Source organism: Chenopodium album, chromosome 2 (genome assembly GCF_948465745.1).
Source record: "Chenopodium album chromosome 2, dcCheAlbu1.1, whole genome shotgun sequence".
Taxonomy (NCBI): Eukaryota; Viridiplantae; Streptophyta; class Magnoliopsida; order Caryophyllales; family Amaranthaceae; genus Chenopodium; species Chenopodium album.
The window spans coordinates 38,384,878-38,411,691 of NC_137835.1; the positions used below are offsets into that span (position 1 = coordinate 38,384,878).

Here is a 26,814-nt window from a genome sequence, read left to right on the forward strand (position 1 = left end):
TCGGATAAATAAATTAAAAAAAAAGTCATTGTAATTTTTTTATTTAAAATAAATATGCTATTATTATTGAAATAAATGTGACTACAATTATTGGCATCATACGCCTTATTTTAAATAAAAAAAAATTATAAATCATAAAAGCAAAGCAATATTGATCTAATCCCTCTTCACTTTAGGAACATCCTTCTCTTTGTCAATTAGGTCGGCCTTCACCATTAATGTTTCTTTTGTAGCCCGAACCGTCACACCCCTAGTCGAACTTACACCCCTTTCACCTTTCTTGAAATTCTTCGGTTGTTTCTCTCTATAGACCATCTTCTCTGTACCCTTCCCTTTCACATAATTCTTCCTTTTCGGCATTATAGGAGTCTTAAACTCAATCCCTTGTGTTCTTGGACCTAGATGATCTTTAGGAGATGTTTTCTTGTTTTCAAGACGACTCTTCACATCAGACTTGCGTGATCCGAATCGTTCCCTCCTACTTCTAGGGTTCAACCATGCCTTGTATGCACTAGATAAAGGAAGAGGAGCTTGGTCACTTGCAGAAACGGTCCACAAAGGTCTTCCATTCCAATAAGTCTCGTACTTGTGAACGTTACTTTCATGCAACGATACTTCACGAGGACTATCCACTAGTGGAAAAATAGCTATCCGTAACGAGAAAAAAAGTTCTATCCGTAACGGGCAGCGGGCGTTACGTATGCCATCGTTACGGATAGCTAGTGTTATTCGTAACGGGCAGTGTCCGTTATGAATAACGGGTTATTCGTAACGGACATTTTAGGTGGGGTTACGAATAACGGGTTATTCGTAACGGACATTTCAAGTGCCCGTTACGAATAACCCGTTATTCGTAACGGACATTTCATGTGCCCGTTACGAATAACCCGTTATTCGTAACGGACATTTCATGTGCCCGTTACGAATAAACCGTTATTCGTAACGGACATTTCAAGTGCCCGTTACAAATAACCCCGTTATTTGTAATGGGCATTATATCTGCCCGTTACAAATAGTGTGTACCACAATTTAAAAAAAAAAACCAGCACATGCTGTGCTAGATTAGCTACCTTGCATAAAAATTATAGCACAATTATTTTATTGATTAATTGGGATAAAAATAATACTTCATATTTATACAATCAACAAAAAAAAAAAAAAAAATACATTTATTATCGCCTAAATAATTAAAACTAAAAACATTCTACTTCATTGATTCTTCTTTAGTCCTAACCATCTGCTTCATTGATTCTTCTTAGTCCAAAGCTATTGTTGCATTAGTGCTGAAGGCCCCATACTTGATCTGCAACATCAAATAAATTAAATTTGTATCTGTCCTTTACTTTCAAAGTTTACTTCTAGAGGTATCAATTGACAATGAAGTCGTTCATATTGAGCATACAAGGGATCATCCTGCAACAATTTCGAAAGTCAATAAGATACTCGAGAGGACAAAATGTGATGATCAAGAAGCTAAATATTTAGTACTTATTCTGACAGGAAGATCAGCTGAACCCATTTACACCAATTTAATTGGCCAGAGAATAGGCTATCATAAGTATCCTAACAAACAAAAGGCATAAAGGCAAGTGTGTACCTGCATTCCCATATCATCACTCAACAATTTTGTCGCAAGCTCAATTTCACCCAATGCCTCAACCTAACAAATCAAAATCAAAGCAGTAGCAGAGCCATTCAGTAACAATGAGCATCAAGCATCTCTTGTTAAATAATAATAAGACTGGAACTCAAATTTGCAAGCACGGTTGTATTATATCGCAAATTGAATTCCCTGCTTAACATTATTTATTCCAAGACCAGTTTGGGTCATAAAATTATAAAAATAGGATTACTTTTTTTTCGTTTTGGGTGCTAAAGAGGTGGCTAGGCCTCAAACATATAATATTAGTCCGTACACCATTAACAGGGTAAATGACACATTTTAAAGGAATAGGTTATACAGAGTAGTAGCCTAACAAGTTAACAAGGTATAAAGGTACACCATATGTAAGTTGGTTAAATTCTTGAATGGGATGATTTACATATCAATTGTACATTATTATCAAAATATATATGACCCCATAAATTGTCAAGTAGTGTTACCAAATAATTTCGACATATAAAAGCCATAAGGTTAATTAGTGATATTCATAAACTCAATTAAATACAGAGTATCTCGAATTCATGTCATTAATTCATTACTGGCTAAACACCAAATAAAACCAATTTTACCGAACAAACTAAACCATAATTCATAGTTATAAATCTATTAGCAAGTCTTCTCTAGTCACTCCTTCTCTCTCACATCTCTGTATTCTTTACAAATAGAGAAGAAAGGCGTACTAATAACCTCCCCAATGTTACCTTACTTAGATCACGAACTTAATTCCCGCTTCACCCTCTTCAAAATCTGGGAAAACCCTTGTTCAACCCAAGAATTTCTCAAACAAATTAAAAATCAAACTCAATCCATGCATTTGTAAATAATGGAATATTCTAATTATCTTTTAAAACTAAATGAGAAAATTACAGCATACCTCAATTTTTGTAATCTACCAAAATTTGAAACATAATCCAAATTCAATGCACAATATTGGACAGGCGACTATTAATAAGATCAAGTTCTCAAATAATTCCTCAAAAACTCAATACTTCCATAAAAATGAAAATATCATAGCTAATCAACGCAACAACCAAATTTGTACCCTAATTAACAGATTTACCAAATTAATTGACGAAAAATTTAGAAAAAATAGTAATTATACCTGAGCAGCCTTGTAGGCGATAAGAGTACTCTCAGTGGCTTATTTCCTCTTAGAACTAGTCTTAGAATCAACCAAAAACCTATGATTATCTCCCTTCATCTTCAAATAAAACACCTTAGAATCACCATTACGAGAAACATGAACAAGCTAACAAAAAAAAAAATCGTCACAAATATCAGATAACTCCTTCTCAATGCGAGATCTCTAATCACGATTAACAGAGACAAGAAAAATTAATGGACTCGGGAAAAAAGGTAACTAAAAAAATACAATTGAAGAAAAGAGTATACGAATTTATCAGAAAAAAAAAAAAGCAGATTTGGCTTGAAATTATCGAACTCCATTAATAGAACCTTCATTTTTACCATCTTTGTTATCACAATCAACACTACTCAAGTCCTCATAATTCAACAAATCAACTCAGATCTTCAAGATCTAAAAATATTTATTAAAAACTGAAAAAAACTTCACAAAATCCCAAATTATGTAAGCTAAAAACACTGTAATTCAAAAAGATAATTACAAATATCATACCTCAGAGAAGAAGAAAAGAAATTATTCTCATCGTTATTCCGGATCTGAACAAAATTGCTTTGATTTCCTTATCAAAACAGATGAAGGAGATTGAGTGAGGAGAGAGAGGGAGCGAGATAGAGGGAACGAGATAGAGGGAGCGAGATAGAGAGACCAAAGATGAGATAGAAAGTAAAAGTTTGACAGCTATTATTGAAACCCTAATAGTCCAATGTAATGGGCTTACTCCTTACAAGTCTATTGTATCGGGCAACTGATATCTGATATTTTGTCCGTTACGGGTAATGTATATTCGTAACTGACATTATTTTGTCCGTTACGGGTAATTTATATTCATAACGGACATTATTTTGTCTGTTACGGATAATATATATTCGTAACGGACATTATTTTGTCAGTTACGAATAATTACTATTTGTAACGATCAGATATATTGCTCGTTACGAATAATCTTTTCGTAACGGATTTTTCTATGCCCGTTACAAATGAGGTGTTACAAATAAAGTTTTTTCCACTAGTGACCGTTATAGCGTGGAACTACTTGTTCAAGTCCATACTGCCGCATTAGTCGAGAAGGACAATAAAAAGTCAGTTTTGAGATGCAAGGAACACTGCAATATGGAGTATCATTCGTGCCGACCATCCTAGTAAGCCTCCACCAAGGCACCACCCAACTTATGGAAAACTCCCTCTTTGCAAAGAAAATTTTCCTGTCTTCATATGACATGTTCACATAGTAATTCTTTTTCCTGCGGACTAGGTCGTTAGGGCCATATTTTTCAACATCGTCGGGGGCTTCAAATAATTCTAAACGCTCCATCAACCAAATCTGCAAAAAAAAAAAAAAAAAAAAAAAAAAAAAAAAAAAAAAAAAAAAAAAAAATTGGTCAACGTGACACGAATAATCTGCAAACATCCACCGTGACACGGTGCCTGTTTTGTGTCACGGGAGCTACTCGGAGCGTATTTTTACCTGCAACAGTACCAGAGAGCCCTTCCTGATGGCTTTCCGGCCAGCTTTTGTTTCGTCAAGCCCACGAAACGTTTCTCCAAGGCACGTAGGCATAGGAGATCTCCCAGATTCGATATGTTCAAGCATAAACGCTAGACAAGCATGTCCTACCCTACCGTTTGCAAATAAAAGCTTGCTAAACATGCAAAAAATATATGCCCTTCTACGATATACATGATAAGACTCAGAAATAGGGCGATTAAAATATAAATTTGCAAGCTTTTCTAAGTCTACCTCATTACCTCATACAATTTTATTTAAACCTGGATCTGTTAGATTCAGATGGCGTTCAAAATCTTGGTAATAATATTCACGCAGGGTAGGCATGGCAATCAGATTTTTAGCAGGAAATCCAAAGATTGCACCGAATTCCTCCGGCAGAAGACAGATTTCATCGTAATCAAATTTAAAACAATGTGTTTCTGGACTCCGATAATCTAATGCTGCCCTAATAAAATCATGTTCAATCGCTACATGTCGCATGGCTAGTAAACCCCCGACATGAAATAATTCTAACTCTCTTTTGTCAGCATTGGTCAAACAATAAGACCAGTCGCGCAATGTATTATCAAAATTATGAGACATGATTATTGAAATATGAAATTCTAATTATTTTGTGTTTCGTAATTATGCATATCATGAATATACTGGTCCTATTTTATAGCAAAAGCGCTCAGAACTACTCAGAAATTATCTTTCCATACGCGTAAACCACACCGCTGTAGAATACGCGTACCGTGACACGGGAAATCCCACCGTGTCACGGGAACATTTGCCGCGACACGGCAGTTCTTGCCGTGACACGATGTACAGTGTCGTGTCACGGCACCCCACGCGTTTTCTTTTTTCATCTTTTCCCGTATCTATCCGGATTTTTTTTAGTATTTTATCTTTACCGTTTATTTTTCAGTTTTCTAAAAGTTTTATTCCTAATAAAATTCTCAACTTTTTTTTTTATTTTTATTTTTATCATTTATTTTATTTTATTTATTTATTCATCACTTTAGTATTTTATTTTTTTATTTCCATACCTCTTTATCATTTCTATATTTATTCTATTGATTTTTACTTGTCTTTTTATTTCTTTTTACTTGTCTTTTTATTTCTTTTTCTTTTGGGGAAGGTCGGTACCCTCCACTTACATTTTTGTCGCATCATTAATAAATACACGATCACACACAATGAGTCTCAAGCACACACTAACACACACTAATAAATACATAAACTGTGAATAATGTACAAAATGAGTCATAATAAATAAACAGCGTCAAGTGTCATCATAGTATGCACAAAAAAAACCCTCAGTCAAAAGTCTCTAGAACCAGAATTAGTATCATCTCCACCCTGTGAATACGGGAATGGTGAGCCAAAGAGTCCCGCCATCATCCGAGTACGGGGAGTAGTGTCCCTACTAGTCCCTGTGACTCCAGCAGTAGTCAAACACAAGGCAGGACCCGTCCAACCGGCAAATGGTGTAGACTGACTCAAAGACACGGGAATCGTCGGTGAAGGCATCGTCCCATACATCGGAACTGAGAACAAGCCCGACACCGGTGGAGGAATCCCAGATGATGGAGCTGAAAATAAACTAGGATCCACGGGAGTCAAAACAGGCCCAAACTTAGGCTGTGAAGGCTGTGAAAACGACTTTCGCTGCCCCTGACTTTGACCCAAAAAGTGCTAGGAAGACTGAGGCTGCTTCCACTGAGCCTCCTGAAACGGTTGAGTAATCTGAGGCTCTCGCTGAGAATGAGAACACCGGTGAATCTCAGGAGATCGTCTACCACGACCAAGCTCCTCCTCGTCCGAGCCTCTATGCCTCGAGCGGAGCGGGACCTCCGTTGCTCCTGAAAGATACAAAATCAAAAGGTGTCAACAATGCAAAATAAAACAAATGGTAGAAGTGAAAAAAAAATGAATGATACCTCAAGAACATCGCTAGAACTGCTCCGACAACTCGCACCACGCCGAAGCTTGATGATGCAGTACTTCAGGGCGTCAACCAGCTTCATGAATCCCATCATCTCCGGCCGGTTAGGCTGAGGGTATAACAAAGAAAAATCAGTAACAAGCGGTGATAAAAGGATGAACAATGCATCAAAAAACTTACCGGCTCAAAGACCTTGGGCAGAGACTCATGCGCCTGTTTGTAACCCTCTGGCGCGTCAGCAATATGGTCCTCGGTAATACCAATCGGCCCCGGGTAGCGGACAGACTGAGGCGGAATCTCGATCCTCCCCACAGGGCCAACAGTCGTCTGAAAATATGATCGAATAATCAAGTTATTTGACTATTTAAACAGAGACTAGTAACAAAGATTCTCAAAAGAAATCATACCACAGGAAGACGGGGTGGAGGAGCCAGAGAGGGAAGCAAGTCCTGCGCATAATCACCCTCCATGTGCACAAGCTCCTGCCTAGGAAAAGTGTAGCGCTCTCCCCTTTTATCAACTCCCTAATCAAGCGCGAGTCCAGCATCGACTCTGGTGGAGATGAGGGCACCACAAAGCGATCGCCGCTATGTTGATGAACGACACACTCCTTCAAATACCAGACAAAGCGTCCGGTACCAACCAAAATGGTGCGGTGCACTGAAAGACGCAAGGCCTCGGGAAGATCAGTCATCCCGGCCGAAGGACGATACTGGACATCAATGGCAACCTGAAAACCATAAAAAGTTGGCGTGAAACACCGGAAATAACGTCAGAGAGAAAATAACAGGCAACAAAACTAATTCTTACGCCAACAGAAGAGGTGCCTTGGCGTAGCAGCCCGCGCAGCGTAGAGACAGACTCCACCCGTGACTCTCCTCGGTCACGCCAGCTGGCCCCGATAGGGAAATCATGAACCGCTCCACGACGCTGTCGAGGAGCCAAACCTGGGAAGTACTCGTAGAACCATAGCTGCAATGAAAAGAAATCATTGAGCACATGAGTCGAACAAATTAAAATAAAAACAAGAAGAGGAAAGGATCATCACCTCTACGACTCTCCTTAGACCGTAGACAGTGATGGGAGACTCGTCGTTCAGCTGCCGACAGCCATGACGTAATGATAAGAGAAGGTCGGCGTATCCGAGGCTGGCCCAGCTATAGGATCCTATCTCACTAATCCTGACTATAGAAGGGAGGTAGCAAAGGAGTGCGCGTGAAGTCCTATCAGGAGAAATAGTCATAGAGATCAGAATCAGAATGAAGATCCGCACACGCTGCTCAGCCGATGTCTCCTCCATGTCGAAGCCACGAGCTAGAACTGAAGCCAGCTCCGATCGCCCGCTCCTAGGACCACCTCGAGACACTAGCCGGGTCCTGATATGCTGAACGATCGGACCTAACAAATCGGCTGCCTCAGCCACTCCCCAAGAAAGATCGGACATCTGAGCTACGGCCCGGTCAGTGAAGCGCAACCTGCTAATCATACTGAAGTGCAGAGGGGTCACGGTCATCTCCCCCCAAGCAAAATGAAAAGTGTTGGTAGTATCCCAAAAATACACCAACAATGCGCGAACGACTGTCGCACCGCAACCCCGGGGGCTGCGAAACCCTACGACCGCCGTATAGAAATCTACTGAACCAACCGACTCCCATAAGGCGTTCGTAGAAGGATCCCCCGTAATGATCTGGTGGAGTCGAGGAATCAAATCTCCGGCTCCAGAACCGTGGTGGCGAAGCGTGCCGTCGACTATGCCGGAGAGTGGGCGATGAGAAACGTGGTTCTCACGACAGAAAACCAACTAGTCTGGAGTCCACAGAGTTAGGACCTACCTGCCTCTACTCGTAAAAGCTCGAGGCTCGGACTCTAAGGCATCATTGTCCATACCCTCGGGAATAGTGGGAGTGTCCTCCCGAAAAGCCTAACGCCGACCATGAGTGGAAAGATCGCGATCCTGTCGCCTAGGCATGCTATTATAAAATTAAAAATCTAAATGATTAGCATCACTTCCTAAGTTATTTAGTTGTTTATCGCATTATACGCTAAATTTATACCTCAAGACTAAAAATTGGCAAAATAATGGAATTATTTATAGTACTTAGTTTCTCCATGACAAACTAGTACTACAATTCTCCTAGCCGCATGATACTATGTTCTCCATGACGATATAGTACAAACACGAAATATGTTTCGAAATCAATGAATCAACACATCATGACATATTTTACAAGATCTACCACCAATATTTCACCATTTCAAGTGCAAAGAAGTAACATGAACAACAAGAACATCATTTCACAAAAAGTAGTACCCAAAAATGGTGATTTGCTCAATTCTTCATCAAATCATGCAATTTTTTGTCTTAAATTTCACACAAACACACATACATATATATACAAGTAAATTCATGGCAAGAATTTCAACATAAAACCTCAAAATCAAAAATCCGCAAATGAATTTTTTTCAAGGTTTTTACATGAAATTACTCATTTGAAGCAAATTCGAGACAAAAATCAAAGGAAACTTACATGAACCCTTGTGGAGAATCGAAAATGAGGAAAGTAGCAAAAAATTAGAGCCAAAGTGATGAGAATTTGAGCCCCGAGGCTCAAAAAAACCGTGAAGACAGCAGCAGACCACCGCGACACGGTCAGTCAATGTCGTGACACGGTGAGTGGGTCCCGTGTCACGGTGAACCTGGGAACCGACGGAGCTCCGGCGACACCAGCGGCGGCTTCAGACAACAGCAGCACGACCATAAACAGCAACGCGGCAGTGAGCCGCAAGCAGCAAGCAGTAGTGGAAAATTTTGAAAAAAAAAAGGAAGCATAACCGCCGTGACACGGTAGGTTATGCCAGCTGACGGTAGAAGCTCCGAGCACCGGTGAGAAGCCGCCGAGACACGGCAATCCGAGCAAAAAGAATTTTATTTTTCTTTGGGTGAAAAACGGACAAGAAAGAGAAATGGTGGATGAGCAAAATGGGATAAATAGTTGATATTTAAAGCCAAAAAATCCCGTGCAACGAATCCCGTTCCCACGTAACGGTCATATATTGTGTAGTGCACATGCTTTGACTGGTCAAAGATGCCAATTGACTGGTTTTCAGCCAACAGGATTCCCGCGTCACGGGAGTTTGCTCTGCGACACGGGAATTAATCCCGTCTGATGGCAAAATTTTACCGTGTCACGGGATGCTTCCACGTGGCACGGGGTTCAGAATATTCTTTTGCACTTTTTTTTCTAAGCTAGCTGCGAATATTTCTGGTATTTTTTATCAAAACTGCACGATTTTCCGCGCAAATTGGACAGTTATTTTTTCGGTAAAATTATGCGGAAAATTCTAACTGACGGTTGGAGGGTACCAAAATTACTATTTTGCCCCTAGAAGCATTAAAGTCATTTTGTCGATATTTTAAACACCTAATATAGTCGGATAATCGACTTAAAGGTGTGAATCATCTGCGGCCCATGTTCGGGGATAATAGAACCATCATACACTTGCAAATTTCAGTGATACAGTAGTCGTCGGCTTTCCTCAAGCATGGAAAAGCGTTATCGGTGGATTTTTCTTCAAGTATAGAAAACCGCCAAGTCGGCTTTCCTCAAGCATGGAAAGCGTTATCGGTGGATTTTTCTTCAAGTATAGAAAACCGCCAAGTCGGCTTTCCTCTAGCATGGAAAGCGTTATCGTTGGATTTTTCTTCAAGTATAGAAAACCACCAAGTCGGCTTTCCTCAAGCATGGAAAGCGTTATCGGTGGATTTTTCTTCAAGTATAGAAAACCGCCAAATTCCTTTGTCGGCTTTCCTCAGGCATGGAAGGAATTATCGGTGGACTTCTTCAAGCATAGAATAACACCAAATTCATTCATCGACTTTCCTCAGGCATGGAAAGTATTATCCGGTAGGTTTCTTTAGGCTTAGAAAACTACCAAACTCTTCAGTCGGCTTTCCTCAAGTATGGGAAGCGTTTCAACAAACGTCATCCAGTTGATTCCTTCAAGCATAGGAAAATACCAAACTCATTTGTCACCGATACACTGGTGTCAGATAAGCGTTCGATCCCTTTACTCTTTTATCTGTAGAACTAACATTTTTCTGCAGGTATCGGCGTATACAGAGTGATTTAGGATCGCAGAACGTCTTAAATCATTCAACGTCCCTATCGACTACTTTTATTATCGTTTTCGAAACTGACGTTTCTACAAACTCAGTCAAAGTGGGGGCTTCTGTAGACACCTAAAAACGTCTCCCCAAAACCAAACCCAATGATGAACAACCTTTAACCGCCACTATTGGTCGGGTTCAGTATTTAATCCCAAGAGTGGTTAAAAAATCGTATTTGATTAAATTCATATTTTTGAACAGTCCATGGATTAGTCTTGATGTTTGGAAAAAGCTTAGTTTTAATTTCAGCCCAAACTTATTATTTAATTTTAGCCCAAATCTTTTTTATTATTTATTTTTGGCCCAAACCTTTTATTTATTTTATTTAATTATTTTCTAATTTCAGCCCAAAAATAATAAATCAGAAAATGGCCCGAAATTATCAATCGGCACTTAAAATGCTGAACGAAATTAGGGTTTAAAATGTATTTAGACGGAAAAGCAGGCTGGGAATTCCCGCGCCATGGCAGGTACCCACCGTGTCACAGGAATCCTTCCCGTCTGACGGTAGAATTTCCCGTGACACGGGAAATCTGCCGTGACACGGGACATTCCGTATCTTTTCCGCGTAAACCCTTAACGCGTTTTCTCCCTCGTTTACTGAAAATTTCCCACGTCACACTAAAAATGCACCGTGTCACGGGAATGATTGTCGTTTGACGGTGGGACTTCCAGTGTCACGGTACAGTTTGCCGTGTCGCGGGATACTTTTTTAGGGTTTTTATCATTTTAGGGTTCCGTGTGCTCCTTCAGCACATTTTCTCTATAAATACCCCCTCATTTCTGATGTACGGGGCATCAATTAATTCTCTAGTTTATTTTTCTCTCTTTAATGCTTTAGCCTAAACACTAGCCTACCCTTCTCATTTAAAAATTCCTTCTTCAAGTGCTCAAAGGAGTCCATACTTTACTCGTGGTTCTATCCTTAAGCTAAGGCGTGAAAGGTAGAACTGTTTGAGGGTTTGGCCCCAAATCAACTCTACTTTTGATTTAATTTAATTTAATTATTGTTTTATTATTGTTTCCTTGAAGTTACTAACTCGTTTATTATTTTGTAGTTGCAAACAAATAGAATCAAAGTAAGAATTATGTTCCTTTTATTGCTATTATTTTTCTAACGATTTTATATTTTTGGAATTATGGTTAAATTACTTCCAATATTAATGTATATTCTATTATGTTTATTGATCACCATATTGCATGTTAAAGGGAATATGTAATTGAAAATCACGCCTAATAAGATAATTTGGACGACCGGTTTAGGTTCCTTTTTAATCTTGTTATTAATTGAAGTAATCACCAATATTTTAGAATAATATGTTGCATTAATATTCAACCAATTTAGCATAATAATAGTTTGGAGCGAATTGAATATTTTGTTTGTATGCCTTTGAGATCACAGGAATGCTTTTCAATATAAGAATCGAGTAGAGGCCAATACGGGCGAATGTGACTCCATGACTCACTTCGTACCATCATCCCCGATCCTCCTTTCGTGGTTCCGAACAATATGGAGTTAGTAATCTCATGGATTATGAATGGGGTGTAACCTTCACGGGTCAATCGTTGTTGCCTTTGTTGACCCTTTATCGTGGTTGCCTTTTATGATCCGTGAAAGGTTTACAAGTTCCTTAAAAACTTGTTGGCGGCTCCCTACTTTATTTGTCCCTAATCGTTGTCCCTAATCGTATTATGTCAATTCCCACTTCCTATGAGTGCCAAGCATATTCACAACATTCTTTTAACGTAGGCGCACTTCGAGCGACGCCTACAATGTCAAATTCAATCGATTTGGCATTTTATTTGCTTGTCTATTGTGAACTTATGTAGGAAGCATTGGAGCCACACCTTGATTCAGCTCGATCATCGGAGAAGTGGCTCGTGAAGGCTATATTGCAAAAGTAAATATATATAGCTACCTAGTGATGATTATTGCTAATAATAACTAATTTAGTAGTCAAACAAATATCAAATTTGAATGTACTTTATTTTACTACAGTGTTATGAAGAAGCTACATTGTCGTGCTCCACAGGGTCCAACATGGAAGTCACCGTGGGTAATTTACATGATATTGTAATTATCTTCAAAATCTATGTTATTAGTAAATATTTGCTAATTTCCTTTGCATGTTTCACTGATGTGATTTGATCATCATATGCTAGTGCGCACAACGAGAAAATGTACTTGATTGTGCTTTGTATGTGATGAGATTCATGCTTTACATAGTGACTCATTGAACGGATAATTAACATCTTGATGAGGTAAGTCCTAAAACTTAATGAAATGCTATTTTGATGTGATTTCTTTCCTTAGACACCTAATATTACCCAACATATACATGTTATGAGAAATAAATAGGTCATTTGACAAGAAAGATAGAAAATGGGTTGAATAGAAGTAATATAGGCCATATTTGGGCCATTTTGTGTTAATATGCTCTTTTGATGTGTCCTTATACACCTATAACTAGATAATATTGACATGTTATGAGATAAATAAAGTTCATTTGATAAGAAATGTAGGAAATGGGCAAAGTAAAGTCATATAGGCCATATTCGGGCCATTTTGAGTAAAAAGTGTCTTAAACCTTAATAAAATGCTCTTTTGATTAAATTTTAGGGATTTGACACATAAAACTAGGTGACATTGACATTTTATGAAGAAGAAAAAGATCATTTGATAAGAAATATAGGAAATGGGCTAAATAGAAGTCATACAGGTCATATTTGGGCCATTTTGAGTAAAATGCGTCCTAAAACTTAATGAAAAGCTATTTTAATGTGATTTATATCCTAAGGCACCTAATATTACCCAACATTGACATGTTATGAGAAATAAATAGGACATTTGACAAGGAAGGTAGAAAATGGGCTTTATAGAAGTCATATGGGCTATATTTAGGCCATTTTGTGTTAATATGCTCTTTTGATGTGATTTCTTTCCTTTTACACCTATAACTAGATAATATTGATATGTTATGAGATAAATAAAGTTCATTTGATAATAAATGTAGGAAATGGGCAAAGTAAAGTCATATAGGCCATATTTGGGCCATTTTGGGTAAAAAGCTTCTTAAACCTTAATAAAATGCTCTTTTGATTCAATTTTAGGGCTTAGACACATAAAACTAGGTGACATTGAAATGTTATGACAAAGAAATGTAGGAAATGGGCTAAATAGAAGTCATATAGGTCATATTTGATAAAATACATATTGTTTTGCCTAATTAATTAATTCTAACATAATTTTTTTGTATTTCAAGTTTTGCAAGGTACAAAAGGATGGTCCGTTGACAATCAAGGAACTTAATGAAGTTCGTTACATGTTGGCGTCTTTTATCACCTTCAACATGTAAATGTTTTATGTTAACTTTTTAACTATATTATTATTCATTATTTACTTACTATCATTTGTATATATATAACACTTTTTTTATTATTATTGTATTGCGTTTGGGAATATTTATATCTATACGTATATGAATTCTTGTTTTAAATATTATTTGTATCTTATTATAATATTTAATAATATTATTATTATTAGTAATTATAATAATAATATTTTTAATTATTTTATTTAATATTATTGCTGGAATTACAGGTTATTATTGCTGGAAACAGGGTGTTTTTTTTAATATTATTGCACGAAAAATGGAAAAAAAAAAATTAATGAAAAGGCACCGGTTAACCGGTGCCAAAACTAGCTGCCAAAAAAAAAGAGCGGGAGATTATTTAAGGCACCGGTTAACCGGTGGCCAAATTAATTAAAGGCACCGGTTTCGAACTAGTGACAAAAGGGGGGGTAATTGGCACCCCCCACATTGAAACTAGTTCAAACCGGTGCCTTAGACCAAGTTTGAACCGGTGCCCTTTGCCTTTTTTCTATTAGATTCAATTCTCGAGAGCAATCTAACAAACCAACATACGTCAAACAAGTCATTATCCACTTGAGAAAGATATTACCGGATATTAGGTGGGTGTAAATACCCGCAAATGACCCAATTAAACCTTTCAAAGCTAATATTCTCAGGAATTGAACCTTGCCTTCCATATGCTAGCAAAAATAGGAGTCAAACTTCCTTTGTTCTTAATCCAAATCGAAGCACCAAAGTAAGTCAAGTCATGTACCTAACAAAAGGCACACAAACATTTCCGTGAGAGAAAATCTATTCTAAAAAGAAAAGAAGATGAAAGCAATAAAACACGTGTTACTTCCCGAGAAAGGTTTGCTTAAGGTCCAAGCTTGACCGCTCTAGAAAATAATAATTCAATGCATGCAAGAGCTTGTCAAATGCACTAAAAATCATTTCATAAGTTAAACGGTAGGCAAATGACGGGATAAGATCATGCAACATGATTGTTGCACGCAAGTGAGAAGGTAGATGCCAAAAGGAAGAAGAAGAAGGATCAAAAGAAAAAACAAGAAAATAAGAATAAGAAGGGGGAATAAAAGAATGGAAAGAAAAAGAAAAAGGACAATCCTCCTCAATAAAATATTTTTGGGTGGCAACATCACCCTTTTCCTAAAAAATAGACGAATGAGCGACATTATGATCATCATAGACAAGGGGGTCCTCCATAGGATCTTTGAGATACGAAGGGAGAAAAATAGGGCAAGAAGGGATTTGGTCAAACCTTTGAGAAAAAGGGGTATGAGAAATAGACAAAGGGGTGCAATTCCCTCAACACAAGGTCTCACATCTCCAATGAGAGCATGAAAATCAATCATAGAGTCCTCAAATGAAGATATCTCACAATCTACATCTCCCTTAAGCTTAAAAACATGAAGGGAATCACCCTCATCCTTCTTTGCACCACAATAAACCACCTTTCCTTCAACTATCTAAAAACCTAAGTCCTCAAAACAGTGCATGAGTGGAGGTAGAGTCATCGTAAACTCATCTAAATCCCAATAAGCTTTCTCGATGAACTCATCCAAGAATCTATAAATCTTCATACGACTCTCACAAAACAAATGGGACATTACCTCAAAAGAGTCTATGTATTCATAGGTTTAAGGCTCATAAACATACACTTGAGGCTCACCAAGATGGGAAAGAGGGTTAGGATTTTCATTTTAACCTCTCTCTTTATTCTCAACTCCTTCACCATCACTCATATGCTCACCAATGGGATCCTCACACTCTCATGGTTGCTCAAAATTATCATCCTCAACCTCAACACACACATTGGATAGAGATTTTTCACGAACAAGCATTAAAGATGACAATTGGCTTTCTAGCTCTTTACGTCTCTTTCTTCCCTCCTCAAGATGCCCCACACTTTTTTTCATCACCTCCAATTGACTTCTTAAAGAATTAAGAATCGACTCCTCTTTAGGCCCAAGATCATCACTAAGATCAATATGCATAATTTGAGTTTCCAAAGTACCAATTAGAGATTAAAAAAGGTGTAGAAGATGGTGGCTCAACAAGAGAAGAAGAAGTACAACCAAGATTGGAAGAACCAACATTGAAATCATGAGCATATACATCACATTGGGGAGTAGGGGCACAATCAAACATATGAGATTTGCCAACTTGAGCATGCACCTCATTATCATGAACAAAAGAGGAAATATAATTGGAAGCATTTGTTCTAGGTTCACTAATGGGATCATGTGATACATCATGGGAAATCATGCTAGTATTAGGAGAATTAACACATTGCACATCAATATTAGAAACATGATTACCCCTATTATGAACATCCCAAGCAAACCAAACATAAAAATCCCAAACATCATCAATTGACAATGCTCTAAATCTACCATTTTGCATGCACTCAACTTCATTCCTAGTTTAATCATTCAAACCAAAAAAAAAAATCTCACAAACCTCCCAAAGACTACAACAATGATAGTCAAGAAATCCCTCAAGTTTATGGAAATATGCACAAAAAGGCTCATTGTTATATTGAGGAAAGATAGACATGCCATTTTTAAACAAAGCAAACAAAAATCAAATCAATGAAAAGTATATACAAAGACCTAGACTCAAGCAATCAAAAACACTCAAACATAGACACCGCTCCGCGGCAACGGCGCCATTTTTTATCTTGGGCGGAGACTAGATCGCTGAAAACTAATCTACCCTCGGTCAAAACAAAATTTGTAATCTCTCAACACACCCCAATATCAAGCATATAGTAAGTTGAGGGTCGAACCACTAGGAATGGGAGGTGAATGCTAATGTCAAAGCTAAGCTATTTCGAAGCAATGAAGTGAGGTGTGTATATTCAAAACAATTAAACAATCAAAATGAAATCAAATTTATCAAGCACTAAGGTTAGGATCTGCATATACTCGGAATTGATATAGCTAATTGGGATTGGAGATGACTAAGTTGAGTGTTGCGAGGGAAAATCAATTGAGAAATCAAGAGAGTAAGGTAGGCTAATCTCTGAGAGGTCAAGCTAGCGTCAACTACGAGAGACTCTAACTAGGAACCTTGCAAGTCTACTCAATCGACGAAGGCAAGCCATAAATCAATTTTCCGTATCAATGCGAGCTTACAATGAATTCTAGTGTAACAATCAAAGGTTAGTGTTGAGTAATTAGGTTTTGATGATTGTAAACTAATGATGATTATCTATCTAATGTGTTTGTTAAGTTGTGCATAGAAAGAGCAAGTTATACTTGGAATAGGATACAAGGAACCTGAGCAGTCACATATATATATATATATATATATATATATATATAAGGAACGTGAGCAATATATGATAAGCAATAGAGAAACAAGAACAATGATGAGTGTTATGGTTGATAAACATGATGATGGCTAAAGAACCATGAAGGTAACTATGTAAATAGGTGTTTGCATATGTTAGCTTAATAAGGTAAGTACACTATGCATACATGAGTTGTATATGTGTAGGAGTATTTACATAAGCTTTAAGTTTAATTAGTTCTCTCACTTGAAGTTTGTTTATGACAAACAAACTTCAATCTAAAGTTTCTCTTAAGTGTTTATGTGAAGACAGGAACTGACTTAGGTGAAGTCAATGGGTTGGAACATTGAAGACTTCAAGAGGAACAAGAGAGAATGAATGTACCTAAAGCAAGTTCTCCCATGAGAACCAAACCACGAAGGAACCTGAAGGTATTCTCTAACAAGATCCAGAAGGAACTTTCGGTAGGCTTTCCCACGAAAGCCGGAGCATGTTCCCTAACAGGTACATGAAGAGTTCCATGTTCCCTAACAGGTACATGAAGAGTTCCCTAACAGGAACTTAGTTCTCTAACAAGAACTATCTAAGTTCCCTAACAGGAACTTGCCCCGAGATCTAAAATACTCAATACTACAAGATTCCAGAACAAGAGTTTCAAAGAAACAACATGAAGACGGAGAAATCGAAGCATATCGCTCTAGGATTCATGTAAATATGTTGGACATAAAAGTCAGTCTGGAACAAGTCTAAAGAACCAAGGTGAACTCATGATAGTCAATGAAATTAGAGTTACTGACTTGTCAGGAACTCAGAGACTGTCAGAGTTCCGAAACCTAATCGGAACTTAGGTCTGCACGTCGTTAAAGGTCGCAGGTCGAATTTAATGATATAAATATTTACCTAATACGTGCATATCTTTTAGGGATTTGGTTTTACAGAATAAAAATATTTATTTTCTAATAAATCCCTTTTGGAAAAAGATAAGTTATTTTTGGAAAATATTTTCAGTAAAATAAGTTTTAAATAAAATCTAATTTTTTGGCAAGTACGTCTTTTGTTGAAAGATATGGTAAATATATCTTTTGTAAAAAGATATGGTAAGTATATGTTTTATAAAAAGATATGGCAAGTATATCTTTTGTAAAAAGATATGGTAAGTATATCTTTTGTTAAAAGATATATTAGTATATTTGGAAAATATAAGATTTAGATAAAATCTGATTTTATGGTAAATATATCTTATTATTATTGATAGAATATATTCTTAACAAAAGATATATTTTTGGAAAACTTATTTTTGGAAAATATCTTTTATTTCTATCTTTTAATAAAACTTATCTTTTACGAAAAGAATAATTTGGGTGTACTATAAATATGCTCATATGTATTCATTCAAAGTTGAGGTTGACGAAGTGCAGTGGTCGTGCTTAATGGTTTCATCCTTCACCACGAAGCTAAGTCAAACCTCCAGGTCGAAGTTCCAGTCAGGTTCCAGTTACAGTTCGTCCAGTAAGTTCCAGACAAATCTTGAAGTGTCCAGCATATTAGTTTTATCTCTTTATTCATTGATATGTATTTAGAGTTATTCTTTGAGAGCTTGTAATTGGGAAAAAGGGTTTTGAGTGTTTTATGTATTGGGGTGTGAGAGTTCGTGAGGATTCTCGTTATAATTATTTTGTAAGAGTGCAATGTGTGAGCTTCTAGGTGAGGCCAATTGAGCTTCTAGTGTGAGGCCGAGTGGGTAGTACTTTGGTGGTACGAGTGAATCTAAGTGTGGTACTTAGATTGGGTAGGTTAGGGTCCTATCAAGTAGCAAGTCCAGTGAGGAACTTGTGAAATAAAGGTCCGTGTCTAATAGGTTGTAACTTGGTGTTTGCCCTATTATAGTGAAGTGTGTTTGAAATCCCTAAGGTAGGGTCGAGGTTTTAATTCCAGTTGGGCCCTGGATGGTTTCCTCGTAAAATCCGCTTTGCATTGTCTAAGTTCGTAACAGCAAACAGTTTTATATTCCGCGAAAAGTAGGCACTAGGAATATACTACAATTCACCCCCCCCCTCTTGTAGTATATCATCCGAATTAACAGTTAGCTACTCTTCAATTGATCACACACATGCACTTAATCGATTAACCAATTCAATCACAACATAAACTCCATCAATTTCCCCCAATTAGCAGCAATCCATTACTCATATATGCTTCACCATTCCCCTAGCAAGAGAATTACTCACAATCCATTGAAATCAAGATCAAAACTACGCTAATCAACATTTTCATCATCATCATATCAATAAAACTAATTCAATCACAAATTCAATTCAAACTTGAACAATCAACAAAGAAATTGAAATGATAAGCCAAATATTGCATTAAAGTAAAAGAAATCCTTACAAACTTGCTTCAATTCAATGGAAAAATGCTAGAATTACCAATCATCAATCAAGAACTTCTCTCTCTACAATCTAGAGTTTCTCTCTCTAAAAATCTACTTCTAATTCTATTCTAATTTCTGAATAATAATACCCCCTCTAAAAATAGAATGAAAATCTATATATAGTAAAACTAACTAAGAGAAGTTAGTTAGATCGTCGCCAAATAAACCCGTACAAGCGCGGCCAACTATAAGGGAGAGCGCAGCTGTGCAAATCTTGGTACGGAACAGAGACCCAGACAGGCTCGCCCGCACTCGAGAGAGGCGCGCCACCAGGCCGCGCGCCCGCGCAATAGCCGCGGGCACCCACGTCTGGGAACAGGGCAGCCCTCTTCCCTATCATGCTGATGCTCCTTGTGTGTTCCACTTAATGCTCTTGATAAGCACGAGACATTGCAGTTTCTAAACTCCATGTTTGTGGGTTCAACACTAGAAATCATGCCCCCATGGCTTGAATGCATAGCTTAAGGACATTAGGAACTTACACTTCTCCATGCTTGAGCTTTAAATGGAGAACATTAGACATATTAATCAATGCCAAACTTGGGAAGAGGCCTCGGGAAACTTGGATAACGACCTTAACCTAAAAAATAAAGGAAAACAAGCAAATAAAAGAGAAAATAAGAAAATAAACCAAGAAATGCATAAAGAAAGAAATCCAACTAAGAAAATGCAAACTAAAAGAAATAAAGAGTAAAATTAAGAAAAAGCTAACTAAAAGAGCTATAAAATAACATGAAATTCACCCTAAAAAAAACCAAATGAGTATCATAAATGACAGTCATCAAAATTCTATAAGCACTGCCTGCACAATGTGTAGGTGGCCTTATTCGCTTAAAATTTCATTTAAATGCCTTATAAAGGGACCGTCTGCCCCAACAGGTTACGTCCCAAACCTTACTAAAAAGTGTCACCTGCACAAGAGCAATTGTCCCTAATATTATTCACCGATAAAAAGATAAGTCCCAAAGACTTAGCGGCTATCTATTCTTCAAAAAATGAGGCCAAAGGCTTGATGTAGTCTATTTAAACAGTCGTCTTCTCTAACATGAGTACAACTATATGCTCCAACATGAGTCAGACAACCGGCGACGTCCATTTGAGCGAATTTGTCGAAGAGAGAATCTCCCATTTAAGTGACACATTGCTCTTTGAACAAAAACAAGCAGACCTACCGTTTGCGTTAAGGCAACGCTCGCAATCGTTTGATTTAATCTAACTTGAAATCTAAAAAGCGTTGAGTTTTTCGGACTGTTCTAGCACAGGCGGAAAGCGGCTACCGTTTCAATTTAGAGGTTATGATATACAAATTCTTCCACCTGTTGTTGCTCTAGGGCAATCTAGGGGAACACATAATTATTTTAAAATATAAGCTAAGTCCAAAAACTTAGCGGCTTAAATAAATCCTCTAGAGGCCTTTGGCCGGATGAACTCAAGCCATTAAATCGTCTGCCCTACATGGCCGTCTGTCGTTTTGCTTGGGGCAATAATCATAGTGATTGGTTGACTTAGAAACCATGCATACTCCTAAAAGTATCAATAATTTCCAAGTCAATCGATCCATTTTTTGGTACCAACCGACATCCGGCCAGGGGGAAGGAGATTCGCATAGTATATAGGTTAAATATAATACTTAGCCAAAAACTCTATGCTTAGAAATTGAAGTCTTTAAAAAATTTATAGCAAAACACAAATATAATCAAAATCGATCGAAACGACTGAATACTTCATTAACATAAATAAACAGCCGTCAAAAGCGACGACTACAAATGTCAGCTGGCTGAGCCAGAAATTGTTGTGTTACCTGACACCTTGGTCGATAAAAATATATAATTACTCGGCACATAGGCCGGAAAAGCAAAGCATTTGGCCATTCGTTCGTAGAAAAATTACCTATAAGCTTAAAAAGATCTAAGGAGGTTTCAGCATTGGCAGCAGCCTCATCCTCCGGCGAGTGCTCCTCATTCTTCTCTCCCTCCTCCTATTCCTCGTCATCCCCTGACGACGACTCATCCGAGGAATTGGACTCCTCATTGCCTCTTGGCTTTCCAAATTTGATAATCGGCGGCCGGCAGTAATGATCCCAAGGCCATTTGCATGATGGACTCATTGTCCTCCATCATTTGTTTGACAAGGGTTGTTTTCTCCTCCTCAGCCAAGGACATGTACTTGGCCTTGAGCTGAGTTTCTTGATTTTGCAGCCGACCCTTGAGTTTCTTGATTTTGCAGCCGACCCTTGAGGCTTTAAACCTCATTTTTGAGCTCATTAATCCGACCCCTTGCCGCATCCAAATTTTGCTAGACCTGTAGATTGGCCGACGCTTGGGAATACATCATATCAAGAGTCTGAATCTCATTTTGGGCAATCTCAAATTGTGCTTTGTCTAAGGAGGAGGTGACCCGAGCATCAACGGCCTTTACCTCTTTAGACTTGTCGTTCAGTGGCTTCCTAAGCCCACTCACTCGTAGCATAGCCTGCATTCGGCCAAAACAGAAGAAGAAATCAGTATCAATCGGCCAAGGAATTATTCAAATGAAAAGTTACAAGTTTTACCTCGCAGAGAAACGCCATAATGGCGTCAAGGTCGAGGGTCCCGACCCCATTTATAGACGCCTTATCATTCGGATCAAGCGCCCTAAGTATCTGCTTGGCCATCTGAAGGACAGTCGGCCTCTCCGGAACCTCTGTCAAATCATACAAAAAAAGTTAAGATAAAATTCAGGAAATCTAGTTCTCTTATAGGCAAGTGTAAATGGGAGTTTGGTCGAATGATAATACCTTCCTCCTCCACCGTGGCGGCTTTGAAACCGTCTGATGTTGAGCCGATAGTAGTATTCAGTGGCTTGCCACTCTTCGATATTCCCTGAGGCAGTATCCGGCTTCAAGGAAGACTTGACTGGGGTGGAGGCGCCGCCGGTGCCTTTCTTTGGTTTGGAGGCAATGTGCTTCCGGCTCTTACCTGAAGCGTTGACATCGCCGCCCGACTACTTTCGTAGCTTTGGGTTCGGCTGTTGGGAGGGAGAAGGCTTTTGACGAGTCACCCTACAAAGAGTTCACATGTTAGTTGTGGCTTCAAACTAAAAAAAAAAAAAAAGTAGGCAAAGATGATATATATAATCACCTTAGGAGTTCCGCCTGGTGGCTGCTCCTCATTTGTCCGTTATCCCAAAACGGACGAACGGTAGAAGGTTGTAGAGTGTGTAGTCGGCTTCTTGTGAGAAGGAACCTTTGACATTGATTTGTGTACACAATACAATAACAGAATTAGAAAAAAATAATGATCATTATGAGCAGCTAAGCCAAGTAAATCCAAGCGGTCTACTACCTCTCGGCTTCACAGAGCTAAGGCCACAAGCGGGCAGATATGTCCCGTCCGAGAGCCACTCGTACCAGGGAATATAGCTTTGGGGGTTACTTCCTTCACCCCCGTCTCCTTATTGGTTCGGACGGCCACAAAGAAAAGGCCCCGATCAAAAAATTTCCTCCTACGCCTGCCTTGGGACAAGCGGCAGGACTTTATTTCCAGCGAGGAGGGGCAGCTCCTTGTTCAAGCGGTTGTACCGCCTATTTCGCTGGAAGTTTGGGGAAGAGATTATGTAGTACTTTGTTCTCCACTCCTACCATTTGTTCTCTTACCCCATCATCATCATAAACCCCTTATGGCTAGTAAGGGCAAACCAGCCAGCCCCATTTGACCGGAGAGGCAGCCCCATTTGTAGGGCAAACCAGCCAGCGAGGAGGGGCAGCCCCATTTGTTCAAGTAGTGCATATGAACGAATTCCTCAAAGATGAGGTCCACGTCCAGCATCTCATAGGCGGCAACATAGCTGTAGACACCTAAAAATGTCTCCCCAAAACCAAACCCGATGATGAACAACTTTTCACTGCCATTATTAGTCTGGTTGAGTATTTAATCCCGGGAATGCTTAAAATTCACATTCAATCAAACTCTGTTCATAAAATCAGTCCTAATGTTTAGTCAAAGCATAGTCATATTTTTATTTTGGCCCAAACCTTTTTTATTCATTTCATATTATTTATTATTTTAGCCCAATTAATAAATAATAAACTGAAATATCCCGAGATTATGAAGCGACACATAAAAATGTTGAGCGTAATTAGGGTTAAAATGTATCAAGATGTTAAAATGAAAGCAGAATCTGCCGCGTCACGGGAAATGTTGTCGCGCCACGGCATAATTTCCCGTGACACGATTCATATACCGTGACACGGGATAGCTCCGTGTTTTCTCCGCGTAATCCCTAAATGCGTTTTATCTTTTGTACCCTGTTTTCCTCCCCGCATCATTCCAATTGTCTCGCGTCACACTAATTTTCCCTGTGTCACGTCATATTTTTCCGTGTCGCGACAATGTTTTTGTAGGGTTTTTATCTTTTTAGGGTTCCGCGTGTTCCCTCTGCTCATTTTCCCTATATATACCCCCTCATTTCTATTGTTCGGGGCATCAATTAATTCTCTCTTCTCTCTTCTATGTTCTAGCCAAAACACTAGAGTACCTTATTGTAGGCGTCACCTGAAGTGCGTCTACGTTAAAGCATATTGTGAATATGCTTGGCACTCACAGGAAGTGGGAATTGACGGATACGATTAGGGACAAATAAAGTAGGGAGCCGCCAACAAGTAAACGCTTTTAAGGAACTTGTAAACCGTTCACGGATAATAAAAGGCAACCACGAAAAAGGGATAATGATAGGCAACAACAATTGACCCGTGAAAGTTACACCCCATTCATACTCCATGAGATTACTAAATCCATATGGTTCAGAACCACAAAAGGACGATTAGGGATGATGGTACAAAGTTAGTCACTGAGTCACATTTGCCCGTATTAGCCTCTACTCGATTCTTATAATGAAGAGTGATTCCTACGATCTCAAAGGCATGCAAACAAAGATTCAATTTGCTCTAAACTAAAATTATGCTAAATTGGTTTAATTTTAATGCAACATATAATTCTAAAATATTAGTGATCACCTGATTAAACAACAAGATTAAAAAGGAACCTAAAACGGTTGTCCAAATTATCTTATTAAGCGTGATTTTCAATTACATATTCCCTTTAAACATGCAATATGGTGATCATAATAACAATAGAATAAACATTAATATTGGAAGCAATTTAACAATAAATTGTTAGTAAATTCAAATATAAAATAACCTAATCATGACACTAGCAACAGGAATAAAAATAAGAGTAATTAAGTGATTAATTACTCACTCTCCGCGTTTCCTTGAATTGCTACATCATGAATAAACTATTAGTAACTTCAATAAAAATAAATTAAATTGAATAAATTAAATTAAATAAAAATTAGATTTTATTTAGTCCAAACCCTCAGTTAATTACACCTTTCACGCCTTGGTTTAAGTATAGAACTTTGGGTATTGTATGGACTCCATGGAGTGCTTAGGGGAAGTATTATGGTAGAATAGGGAGGCTAGTATTTAGGCTAAAGAGGGAGAAGAGAATGATTTGATGATCAAGCTTGTTGATTATTGAAAAAGGGGACATATGACCTCTATTTATAGAGAAAAAAGAAGGGTCGTAGAATCAAGATAAGATTCGAATTAAATCGGAATAAAACTCGATAGACTGCATTTTTTGTGGTTTTTGTTTTTATCATATCTTTGATCCAGAAATCGGAATAAGATAAATATATCATTGGAAAGATGTTGAAGTCTAATTTCTAACACAATTGGAATCAGATTATAATACTTTGTAAAATAAAATATATGGCCGAAACAGTGGGACGGTGTAAGTTTTAGACAGAGTTTGATATTTTATTCATATCTTTTTCGTTATAGCTCGGAATTGATATTATTGTTTCGGGTGTACTCCGATGGGAATATCCGAACCACTAACTGCACTGCTGGAGTCTCGGGCTGCCTGTTGGGGTCTCGGGCTGCCTGGTGGGACCTCAGGCTGAACCTCGGGAAACTCCCTCAGCACCACTGGAGGACCTACAAGAGAGAGAACGTAAACTGCCATCGGGGGTGGTTTCAAGGAACCCCCCTCCGATGGCTAAGTAAGTGTTTGCCTTTTGGGAGAATATAAAGCTTAATATGCTTAAAGAGAGACAGAGAGAGAGAGAGAGAGAGAGAGAGAGAGAGAGAGAGAGAGAGAGAGATTGATCAAACCCCTTTATATTGCATATGTGGGGGTATTTATAGTGTATGATAACCCTAATTTCAATGGTCAGCCTGTGGCCAACTTACTATGTCGGGCTGGCAGCTAAGAGCCTGTGACCGACTTACCCTAGTGTAGACACCCATTTGTGTCTCCCCAAAACCAAACCCAGTGATGAGTACCTTTCACGTCGAATCATAATCGAATGAAACGAAAGTGTGGAAAGGTCTAGTGTTGCGGAAAGTTTTAATTTCTTTTCTCTTCTATCTATTTTGAAAACTTATTTTAAAAAACAGCCAATCTAGTTTGGTTAGTCCATGATATGGGTCCAATAGTAGTGTAGTTGGATGGGGCTTGCAAAGACCTTTCCAACGATATATTATAAGCCCAATTCCGATGAATATTGAGGACATTATGGCCAATTTACTAAAATGGGCCCGGTTTGAGCTTTATTTACGGCCCAATGATCTAGGGGAGGGCCTAATATGATTTATCATTCCTAATGCAATTAGGAATGGTTTTAGTCTTCTAGATTCTTCTAGAAGGTTCTTTTCATTCCTAATTCAATTAGCATTGATAAATTGACTTTTGTTGACTTTTCAGAGTTTTATTCAAAATCAAATAGCATTTTCGAAGAAATTATATTATTTTATCCTCCAGTACGGTAAACTTATCGGATTTTTGAAAATGCGTTGGAATCAGGCCTGGCGCCTGGCGCTAGCCATTGGCGCCTGGCGCTAGTGTTGGTGCCTGACGCCAGCTAGCCAGGGTTAGCGTCAGCCCTGTTTTCTGAGCGTCAGACTCTGTTTTGTTAATTTATATTTTTTGGCTGATTTTCTCTATAAATATCGTATTAAAAACTCCGTTTTGGATTTCACCTATTCTCTCTACATTCATTCACCAATTCTCCTCATTCGCAAGTTTTTATCAACAATCATTAATTATTTAGCATTCTCTAAATAAACATTCAATTCTTTCCTTTGTTTTTTCATACAAAATTCCGCATTCATTAGATCTAGAAACACCTAGCCATATTCGAAGTTGCCTTCGCCCTAGACGTGAAAGGTTTTAATTTCTGAGGGTTTGGTCCCAAATCTATCTTTCAATTATTTAATTTAATTGTTTGTTTATTATTTTCCTTGAAGTTACTAACGTG

At 38.2% G+C, this 26,814-nt stretch overlaps 1 long non-coding RNA gene across 5 annotated transcripts; it reads right to left on the minus strand.

Annotated features, from left to right (window-relative positions):
* Window positions 1–1,076: 1,076 nt before the first annotated feature.
* Window positions 1,077–3,538, minus strand: LOC145585261 (uncharacterized). Of its 5 annotated transcripts, none has more exons than XR_014100615.1 (4): window positions 3,300–3,538; window positions 2,365–2,912; window positions 1,598–1,660; window positions 1,077–1,413 (listed from the first exon to the last, which is right to left on the minus strand). It is a non-coding gene; the product is annotated as an uncharacterized LOC145585261 (long non-coding RNA). The 5 variants fall into 5 exon arrangements; XR_014100618.1 differs by lacking the exon at window positions 3,300–3,538 and having other exon boundaries at window positions 2,365–2,410; window positions 2,766–3,261; XR_014100620.1 differs by lacking the exon at window positions 3,300–3,538 and having other exon boundaries at window positions 2,365–2,421; window positions 2,766–3,261.
* Window positions 3,539–26,814: the final 23,276 nt, after the last annotated feature.